The sequence below is a fragment of the Pseudopipra pipra genome, chromosome W (genome assembly GCF_036250125.1).
Source record: "Pseudopipra pipra isolate bDixPip1 chromosome W, bDixPip1.hap1, whole genome shotgun sequence".
In the NCBI taxonomy this organism is placed as follows: domain Eukaryota; kingdom Metazoa; phylum Chordata; class Aves; order Passeriformes; family Pipridae; genus Pseudopipra; species Pseudopipra pipra.
This window is the reverse complement of record NC_087580.1, coordinates 2902708-2912608: the sequence shown is the minus strand read 5'-3', so window position 1 is coordinate 2912608 and position 9901 is coordinate 2902708. Positions and strand designations below refer to the sequence as shown.

General features: G+C 56.3%; 1 long non-coding RNA gene across 1 annotated transcript; it reads left to right on the top strand.

Moving 5' to 3' along the window:
- Positions 1-8309: 8309 nt before the first annotated feature.
- On the top strand, positions 8310-9234 carry LOC135404488 (uncharacterized). The gene is made up of 3 exons (XR_010425675.1): positions 8310-8496; positions 8595-8633; positions 8986-9234. It is a non-coding gene; the product is annotated as an uncharacterized LOC135404488 (long non-coding RNA).
- Positions 9235-9901: the final 667 nt, after the last annotated feature.

Below are 9901 nucleotides of genomic sequence, written 5' to 3'. Positions count from 1 at the left end.
GCTTTGTTTAAGGCTATCAGGAGCCTTCTTGGTCGCTTATCCTTTGATTTTTGTCCAAATCTTGAAGTGGTTTTGATGAGGTACAAAAAGGAGGTGCAGAAAGCATGCCTTCCTCCCCCATAGACACGGTTTCCCCTCAGATCAGGGGGATCAGACCAAACCTCTGGTGGGAGCTGTTTTATTAAGCTTGTCAGACCTTGAACATCAGGGGAGCTGTGTACAGCTCGTGGCAGCAGGTGCTGGGGCCTTGGCCAGTGTCACCTGGAAGGGGAAAGGAGGAAAGGGGACCAGCACGCATCCCTGCTGCCCTGCATATCCCCTGAGCCAAGGGACACTTATGGACAGTTGTTCTGCACCTCCCCCTGTCCCCTTTTGGTCAGGGCTATCACCTGACACTGCGGTGACAGACGGGTTCATCAGGATATCCTTGGCAGAATGATGATGGCACTGAGTCATAGTGTAGTGGTTTGGACTTTGTTTTCCCCCAGAGGCTAAAGAAAAGTGGTAGACCCCAAGGGGTGGAAACCCTTGGAAATTTTGAAGTTCTGCCCAATGGGCGCTCCTGCAAAAATGTAAACATATCACAACCAGACCGGAAGAGATGAGTTGTAGTTTTGGTTGTTGAGGAGAGGTGGCCATGTTGTAGAGCCACGAGGAAGGGGCTCTAAGCCCCTTGGGCCCTCTGGGGCCTCCCAGCCCTTGGCTGGGGGGCTGCAGGGACCTGGAACAGCATAAAGCTGGGCTAGGTGCCTGTAGTTATGCTGGGAGATGTTTTTCTCCATGGACGCAGAGCAGCAGCCGGGACTGACCAGAGAAACGGTGGCAGAGAGCCAGAGATAAGGACCTGAACCAGAGGAGCAGCAGAAACAACATGCAGCACTGCAGAGAAGACTCCTGGAAAGGGAGTTGAAAGAGAGCCAGCAGCTGAGACACAGAGTTTGGGGTAAGACTGATACTAGATTCCCCAAAACTCCCTTGGAGACCCTCTTGGAGAAGAGGGACATGGACTCCTATTTTGGAGAAGAGTTTTAGACATGCAGCACTAGAGAGAGAGGAGCTGAGAAGCTCAAGAGACGTCCCAGAGCTGGACCGTGACGGCCAGATGGAATGCAGGGGGGGAGTGACCTTGGCTCCCCCCCCCCTCGCACTGCTGCCACGGTGGCAGCCTGAGAGACAGGGCACAGAGGCCCTGCAAGAGATACCAGACCGTCACGAAGACCCCCCTGTGTCTCGTGATATGACGTGGTGATACGACCTTGTCTGGGGTTACGAAGCCCACGGAAGACCCCTTTGCCTGTGTCAAGGGGGCCGAGGGAGAGTTTGGATACCTCCCATGTGAGTGCTGGCAGAAAGCCAGCTATCAGCTGCTGCATGTGGAGAAGACAGACAGAACCTGCTGCATTAGAAGATCCTGCTGCTTAAGGACTAGAAGGGATCTGTCCTTCTTTCCCTCCTGGACTTTTATTTGGAGGGGAGAAGAGATCTGGTCCATTGTAAATACTATATGTCATGGTAGAGATAGTTGTGATCATGTGTATAATGTGATATGGTATTTATTTGTACAGTCATTGTAATACATTCCCTTTCCCCCACTTTGAGTCTGGTGTGTTTTGTCTGGAAAAACCCATCTCACATTAGGTTGAGGAGATGTGGGAGGGGGGATGGAGCTAGGGAATTGGATTTTGGGACTATCTCAAACCATGACAAAGGCTTATACAAAGTTGATTGGAGAAGTCCTGCCCTGGAGTCCCGAGATGCAGAACGGACTCCCTGGCTTTCTAAACTCCTGCTCCCAGAGGAGCCTGGGGGCAGCTGGATCCAATCTCAGCCTTGGGTTATACCAATGCTTTGAATTTGAGGAATTATAGAGATGGGATTGAACCATTTTTTCTCCACAGGTTTTAATGATGGAAAAGCAGATATATTTATATCAATGAACTACTTATTCTTAATAATGATCAGACAAAAGGACTAAACCAGAATTATTTACTACACAACATACACAGTAAAACTACCAGTAGTGCAGGATAAGGTAGGACAGGGCACTACACTAAAGCAATTGTTGAAGCAATTCTACTGAAGGTGGCAAATAAGCAATAATTCTTAATTAGAGATGGATGGAACTCCCCCAGAGCAGCGCTCGTGGGGAGATCTCTGCTCTCAATCTCCAGCAGTGACCTTGGGGGGGTCCCCAGCCAAGGCAGGAATCTCCACACACCCCCCAAGAAGGGTTCTGTTGGAAGAACCTGCCCCTGGGAAAGGGGACTGGCCCTTTCTGGTAGAAACCCAGGGACTGACAGTCCTTGGACTCCAGGGCTTCCCTCACCATCAGGGGCTTCATTTGGGGTGAAACCAGTCTGGGTTCCAACATCTCCTGCCTTGTCCTGGCCCTCTCTCAGCTCAGCACTGACCCCTTTGCAAATGGGGCATTGTCTTGGTGCCATTGCAGGGGGGATGTCCTGCCCCAGTGTCCCAGTGTTCCTTTAATTCCCAGAGGCCCTGCAGTGTCCCAGTGGCCCCTTGATTCCATGACCTTCTGAAACACCTCAGGGTTCCTTTGGTTCCATGAGGCCCCCCTGTCACAAAGGCCCCTGGATTCCATGAATTCCGCAGTGTCACAAGGTTCCTTTTTTTCCATAGGCCCTGCAGTGTCCCAATTGTGCCTTGATTCCAGGAGTATCCAAATTCTCCCCGGGTTCCTTTGGTTTCAGGAGGTCCCGCAGTGTCCCAGCGGCCCCTTCATTCCAGGCAGGCCCAGGGAGACGAAGGCAAAGACGGAGCCCCGACCCCCGTCAGCATCTTGGGGGGCGGGGGGGCAGGACCCGGGAAACGGCGGCGGCTGCTGGGAAGGGACTGGGATGGACTGGGATGGACTGGGATGGACTGGGATGGACTGAGATGGACTGGAACGGACTGGGATGGACTGGGAAGGGACTGGGATGGACTGGGACGGACTGGGATGGACTCGGATAGACTGGGATGGACTGGGATGGACTGGGATGGAGTGGGATGGACTGGGATGGACTGGAATGGACTGGGATAGACTGGGATGGACTGGGACAGACTGGGATGGGATGAGCTGGGATGGACTGGGATGGACTGGGATGGACTGGGAGAGACTGGGATGGGCTGGGATGGACTGGGACGGACTGGGAAAGACTGGGATGGACTGGGATGGACTGGGACACCGGGATACATCGGGACCAGGACTGGGACCCAGCAGGACTCCCCGGGAGTAGGATCTGAGCACACTGGGACCCTCCAGGACCAGAACTAGGGCAACAGGGATCATACTGGGAGCAACTGGGACAACACCAAGGCCTACTGGGAGCAACTGGAGGCCACTTAGGATATAGTGGGAGTGCCTTGGAGTCACTGCGATCATACTGGTGGAAACTGGAATGTTACTGGGGCATCTGGGAGTGACTGGGAAGGACTATGAGCATGCTGAGGGCTCTACTGGGATATACTGGGAGTGTCTGCAACCATGGTGGGGGTGACTGGGACTGTACTGGGAGTGACTGGGACTACATGAAGGGGAATTAGGACCAGGCTGGGGGCAACTGGAAGGAACTGTGAGTGACTGGATTTACAATAGAAGCAACTGGGATTGAGTGGGACTGTCAGGAGGGAGGACTGGGATCATACTTGGAGTGACTGGATCTGTGCTAGGGGCAACTGGGAGCAACTGGGACCATGCTGGGGACAACTGGGATCATACTGGGATCACGGTGGGAGAAGCTTGGCCCATGCTGGGAGCAACTGAGACTACACTGAGGGTGACTGGGGTCATACTGGGATCATATCAAGAGTGAGTGGGGACATGCAGGAGGGGATTGGGATCATCCTGGGAGCAACTGGGAGTGCACTGGGGATGACTGGAAGTGGCTGTGAGCAACTGGGATCCTGCTGGAAGCTTCTGGGGGCAACTGGGAATGAGTGGGACCACATGGAGGAAACTGGGAGCAACTGGGAGAGACCAGGAGTGACTGGGATCATCCTGGGACTGACTGGGCGCTGAATCCGAAAAATCGGTCCGAGAAACTGCTCAGAGACTTTTTTCTCTTTAAGCAGCAAGGTATTTGTTTATTCAACGTTGGGAGCAAGCCAGCTCGCGCTGGACAAACTTGCTCCAAGGCTTCACACAAAATCAGCATTTTTATACAATCTTCAGATGGGATTAAATGCATATTCAAGTGATTCCAACCTCTATCTCTGCATATTAAGAATAGGCGGAGTATAGGTGGAGCTCAGGCGGGGCTTGGGGCGGTGCTTCTCTTGGCCCTCAATCCTGAGGGGACTTCCACTCTTCCTCCATGGCTCTGGGGGCTTCAACTCCTCTTCCTCAGCTTGACCTTCCTTCTCTTCCATTGTTCTTGACCCGCTCCCTGAAGCTTGGAAAAAGCCCTGGCTCCCGGCCTATTCCTCCTATTCCAATGTCTCCCTGATCCTGCTGTCTCTCTAATTTATCCCCTCTAGGCCCAGGACATGTTCCTGTTCTATTCTCTGAAGCTTTGCTCCAGTCAGTAGAACAGAACGAGCACAGATGGTCTTGGCTGTTGGGAGCTTGTTAGCAGGCCCAAATTTCTTAGTGAACTCTTTTGGGCCTGGCCTCCTGTTTCACCAGGGACACAGCCCGGGCCCGGGTGTTCCCATTCCCATTCCACGGGTTTGCATTCCTGTTCCAGGTGTTCCCATCCCATTCTAGTTGTTCCCATCCCATTCCAGGTGTCCCCATTCCCATTCCAAAAGTTCCCATTCCCATTCCAGGTGTTCCCATTCCCATTCCATGTGAACCAATTTCCATTCCAGGTGTTCCATCCCATTCTAGGTGTCCCCATTCCCATTCCTATTGTCCCTCCTCCCATTCCTGGTGTTCCCATCCCACTTCTGAATTCCCCATTCCCAGTTCTTAGTGTTCCCATTCCCATTCCAGGGGTCTCCATTCCCCTTCCTACTGTCCCCATTCCCATTCCAGGTGTTCCCATCCCACCTCTGTTTTCCCTATTCCCATTCCAGGTGCCCCCATTCCAATCCCAGATGTTCCCAGTCCCATTCCTGGTGTCCCCAACCTACTCCCAATGTTCCCATTCCCAATGTTCCCATTCCCAGCCTAGGTGACCCCATTCCCATTCCTGATGTCCCCATTCCCATTCCAGGTGTCCCCATTCCCATTCCAGGTGTTCCCATTCCTGGTGTCCCCATTTCCATTCCAGGTGTTCCCATTCCAGGTGTCCCCATTTCCATTCCAGGTGTTCCCATTCCAGGTGCTTCCATTCCAGTTCCAAGTGTTCCCATTCCAGGTGTCTCCATTTCATATCCAGGTGTTCCCATTTCCATTCCAGGTGTTCCCATTCCCATTCCTGGTGTCCCCATTTCCATTCCAGGTGTCTCCATTCCCATTCCAGGTGTCTCCATTTCAATTCCAGGTGTTCCCATTTCCATTCCAGGTGTTCCCTCACCATTCCACGTGTCCCCATTCCCATTCCTGCTGCCCCCATTCCCATTCCTAGTGTCCCCAGTCTGCTTCCAATGTCCCCATTCCCATTCCAGGTCTTCCCATTTCCATTCCTGGTGTTCCCATCCCATTGCTATTGTCCCCATCCCATTCTTTATGTCCCCATTCCCATTCCAGGCATTCTCATTCCCTTTCCAGGTGTTCCATCCCATTCCAGGTGTCACCGCTGACATTTCCCCTGCTGGTTTACCATTAAACCAGCACACCAGGTCTGTGCCCAACGGGGGTCCCTGTGGATCATCCAACGCGGGTCCTCCCATGGCTGATGGAGTTGGAGCAGCGGCCGAAGCTCTTCCCGCAGTCGGGGCACTCGGGGCTTCTCTTACCGGTGGGTCCGTTGGTGGGAGGTCAAGGAAGAGCTCTGCGTGAAGCTCTTCCCACACTCCCCACAGTGGAAGGGCCTCTCCCTGATGTGGAGGCGACGGTGGGTGTAGAGGGTGGAGCTGTCCCACATTCCCTACACGTGTAGGGCTGTTCCCCAGTGTGGATGTGCTGGTGGCTAAGCAGCTTGGTGCTTGTGCTGAAGCTCTTCCCACATTCCAAGCACTTGTAGGGGCATTCCCTGGTGTGGATGCAGCAGTGTTTGGAAAGGCTGGAGCTGTCCCTGAAGCTCTTCCCACACTCCGCACACGTGTAGGGCCTTCCCCACTGTGGATCATCTGGTGTCGGAGCAGGTTGGAGCTCTGATTGAAGTTCTTCCCACATTCCTCACACATGTAGGGCCTTTCCCCACTGTGGATCATCTGGTGTCGGAGCAGGGAAGAGCTCTGATTGAAGTTCTTCCCACACTCCCCACACGTGTAGGGCTTTTCCCCACTGTGGATGCGTCGGTGATTGTGGAGGGTGCGCCTGTTCCTGAAGCTCTTCCCACACTCCTCACACATGTAGGGCCTTTCCCCACTGTGGATCATCTGGTGTCGGAGCAGGTGGGAGCTCTGAGTGAAGCTCTTTCCACACTCCCCACACGTGTAGGGTCGTTCCCCAGTGTGGATGTGCTGGTGCCTTAGGAGGTCGGATCTCTTGCTGAAGCTTTTCCCACATTCCAAACACCTGAAGGGCTTCTCCCTGCTGGGAGGCTGCTCAGGGACCACCAGCTCACAGCTCCGCCTCAAGCTCCGGCCGCCTTCCCCGCACACGCTGGCTCTTTCCTCCTCACAGCCCCCTGGGCTGGCTTTGCAGCCCCTCCTGCGGGGGCATCTCCGGCCCTTTTCCTCCCCGCTGCCTTCCTGCGCCGGGGAGCCCTTCAAAACGGCCTCTCCCACCAGGCTCTGCCGCCGGGATTTGTCCTCCGCGCTCTCCGGCCTCACCTCGGGGCCTGGGGCAGGAATCAATAACGACAGGCAGGGGATTTGTCTCCAGCCCAAAGGAAAGCCCAAGGACATCCCCCCAACTCCGGCCCCGGCAGGACGGCCACAAAAGACAAAAGACCGACCCAAAGGGGCACTGACTCCCTCCTCACCTGCCTGGGGGGCCCGCGGTATCTTCCTCTTCCTCGCAGCCTCCTCCTCCATCCGACCAAGCTTTGGGAAGCAGAAATCCTGCTGGGGGGGAAAACAAGGGGTGAGCGCTTTGCCTTGGGGGTTCCTCCTGCCCAAGTCCAGCTCTAGGACTCACTGGGCAACTTGTGCCCATAAAAACCCCAAAACACCAACATTCAGCCCAAAAACCCCTCCCAGGAGTTCCCCCTCTCTGCTCTCTGGGGTTAGGGGGGGTCCCCCTGTCTGGCCTGATGGCACTTCTGCCTGCATTGGGGTTCCCCCTTCTCCGGGCTGTCGGGGGTCCCGCGGCTCCGGGGGGTTCCCACTCGCCGGGGTCTCCTTGAGTGTTGCCAGGGGGGTCCCAGGGCTCACTTCTCCCCACTCTGCCTCCCGGGGCTGGCCGGCCCTCCTCTCTCGCCTCCCACCCTCGCAAACCTCTTGGTGCTCTCGGCTCCCACCCCGCCTCAAGGCCCCCCCTCCTCTCCACACTCCAAGGCCTTCCCCCTCTCAGGGACCCCCGCTTAAGGGGCCCGGCGCTCCCTCTCTGCTCCCCCCCCCTCCAGCATTCCGGGGGTCCCCCAGCTCCGGGATCGCCCCTCTCCGCTCTCCCCACTCTGCGGCTACCGGGGTTCCCCCCCGGCTCTCAAGGGGGGCCCCCAAACCGCTCTCGCCCCCCCGCCATTGCCGAGCGACCGCCAGGACCTTTTGGCTGCTCTTCTTTGTGCTCCCGCTCGGCTCCTCCCTCGGCTGGGCCGCCGCTTTTGGCGGGTTTCCTCCTCCGGGATCCACCCCCTGCAGCCCTTCCCCCCCTGGCCAAGCCCCCTTGGGCCCCCTTGGACCCCCCTTGGACCCCCCTTGCCCAATAAGTCTGATTATACAGACAAGCAATTGGTTTGAATCCACAAAACCCAAATGTAGAACCCAGCACCCTGGGCCATGAACAAAGTGCTGTTCCTTGGGCCCCCCCCGAGTCCAAAGTAAAGGGAGAGGGTAAAAATACCTGCTGGTGGGAGAGCTGTTGCAGTCTGGTCAAAAGTGGTGATTGCAGTCCAGTTGAGGGGGGTGGTCTCAGGCTGGTTGAGAGCAGTGAGCTGCAGTCCTCCTCTGGATCCCACGAGTGGTAAAAAGGTTCTGAAACTCCAGGTTTATATATTCTCCAGTTCAGGCAGGAATGCCCAGTCCTCCCCTCAGAGCAGGGAATTCCATAAAAGGATGCTTAGTTCTTCCCTCAGAGCGGGAATTCCATAAAAGGATATGAGGATGCTCAGTCCAAAAAAGGCTATGAGGGTGCTCAGGACATCCCCCCCCACCTGGCAGGCCTCTCCTGACAACAGTTCCTGGGAAAATGGCATGGAAGGCCAGAGAATCCACAGTTTTGGGCTACACCCATCCAGTGAGGAATCGGTCCCAGCTGTTCTAACTAGGACACTGTGTCCGTCATCGCTGCCATCATCATCATCATCGGCCTCGTGGGAGTCGGTGTCTGGAAGCTCCGATCCGGTAACTCCCGGGATGGGGGTCAGGAAGGGGCGTGGATCCGCCTGGCAGCATTCCGGGGATCCTGTGCCACGGGTACTGATCCCACTTTCTTTCCATAGGGAAGAGGGAGGGGAATGGATACGACCCCGCGCCCACCAGTGAGTCCCAACAGCGTGTGTGGATCCAGATCCTCTGGGCAGGGATCCCAGGATGGATGCCAGGATTCCAGAGGGGAATGGGGGCCTAATGGCTGGAGCGGGATTGGAAGGGGATTCCAGCTCAGGGCAGGATTCCAGAGTGGGCTCAGGTGGAATTGTGGACTGGGATCAGGGCTGGATTCTGGAGTGGGATTGGGGTGGGATGGATGGAGTGGGATTAGGGTGGGATTGGGGTGGGATGGACGGAGCAGGATCAGGAGGGAGTCCAGAGCAGTTCCTACTCTCCCTGGGCTCCACATCCCCTGGGATGGCAACAGGGACATGGTGACTCCTTTCCCCACTCTCATCCCAGCAGGAATCACGGCCTGAGCGATCCCGGAGCTGGATCCACCCCTTCCCTCTCCCTGCGGAAAGGCAGGAGCTTCTGGCAGAGCTCATCCCGCTGCTCCCACCCACCCCGGCCCCCCTGCGGCTCTTCCCGATGGATCAACTTCCTGCTTTTTCTCGTGTGGAACCCAGGACCACAATTATTCCGGAGGCTTTAATTTGGGTGTGAAAATCTCCTGCTTTGGGCAATAAATCCTGGCTCCCTCCTCCGGCATCCGGCAGTTCCTCTGTGGGAACCAGGAATAGGAATGGGGACAGGGGGGACTGGGATGGGAACATCATTCATTGTCTATTGCCCCCATTCAATCTCCTGCCAGCAGTTTCTCCCCACTGCTGGGTGGGCTCCTTTGCCAAGCACTAGAACTTGTTGGGGAACAGGCCCAGTCCTCTTGCATATTTTTCGTGGGGATGTGCAGGAGGGCATTGAGTCTTCCAGGAGCAAATTGGCAGAGGACACTAAGCTGGCTTGCAGTGTGGATGTGCTGGAGGGCAGGAAGGCTGTGCAGAGGGACCTGGACAGGCTGGACCTCTGGGCCGAGCCCGTGGGCATGAGGTTCAAGAGTGCCTTTGGTACCTTTGGGGCCTCTGGCCACAAGAACCCCCTGCAGCTCCAGGCCGGGGGCAGAGGAGCTGCAAAGGGTCCCCGTGGGAGAGGCCCTGGGGGTGCTGGTGGACAGAGGCTGAACCTGAGCCAGCGGGTGCCCGGGTGGGCAAGAAGGCCAAGGGCAGGCTGGCCTGGATCAGAAAGAGTGTGGCAGCAGGAGCAGGGCAGTGATGCTTCTGCTGGACTGGGCACTGGTGAGGCCACAGCTGGAGTGCTGTGTCCAGCTCTGGGCCCCTCAATTCAGGGAGAACCTTGAGGGGCTGGAGTGGGTGGAGAG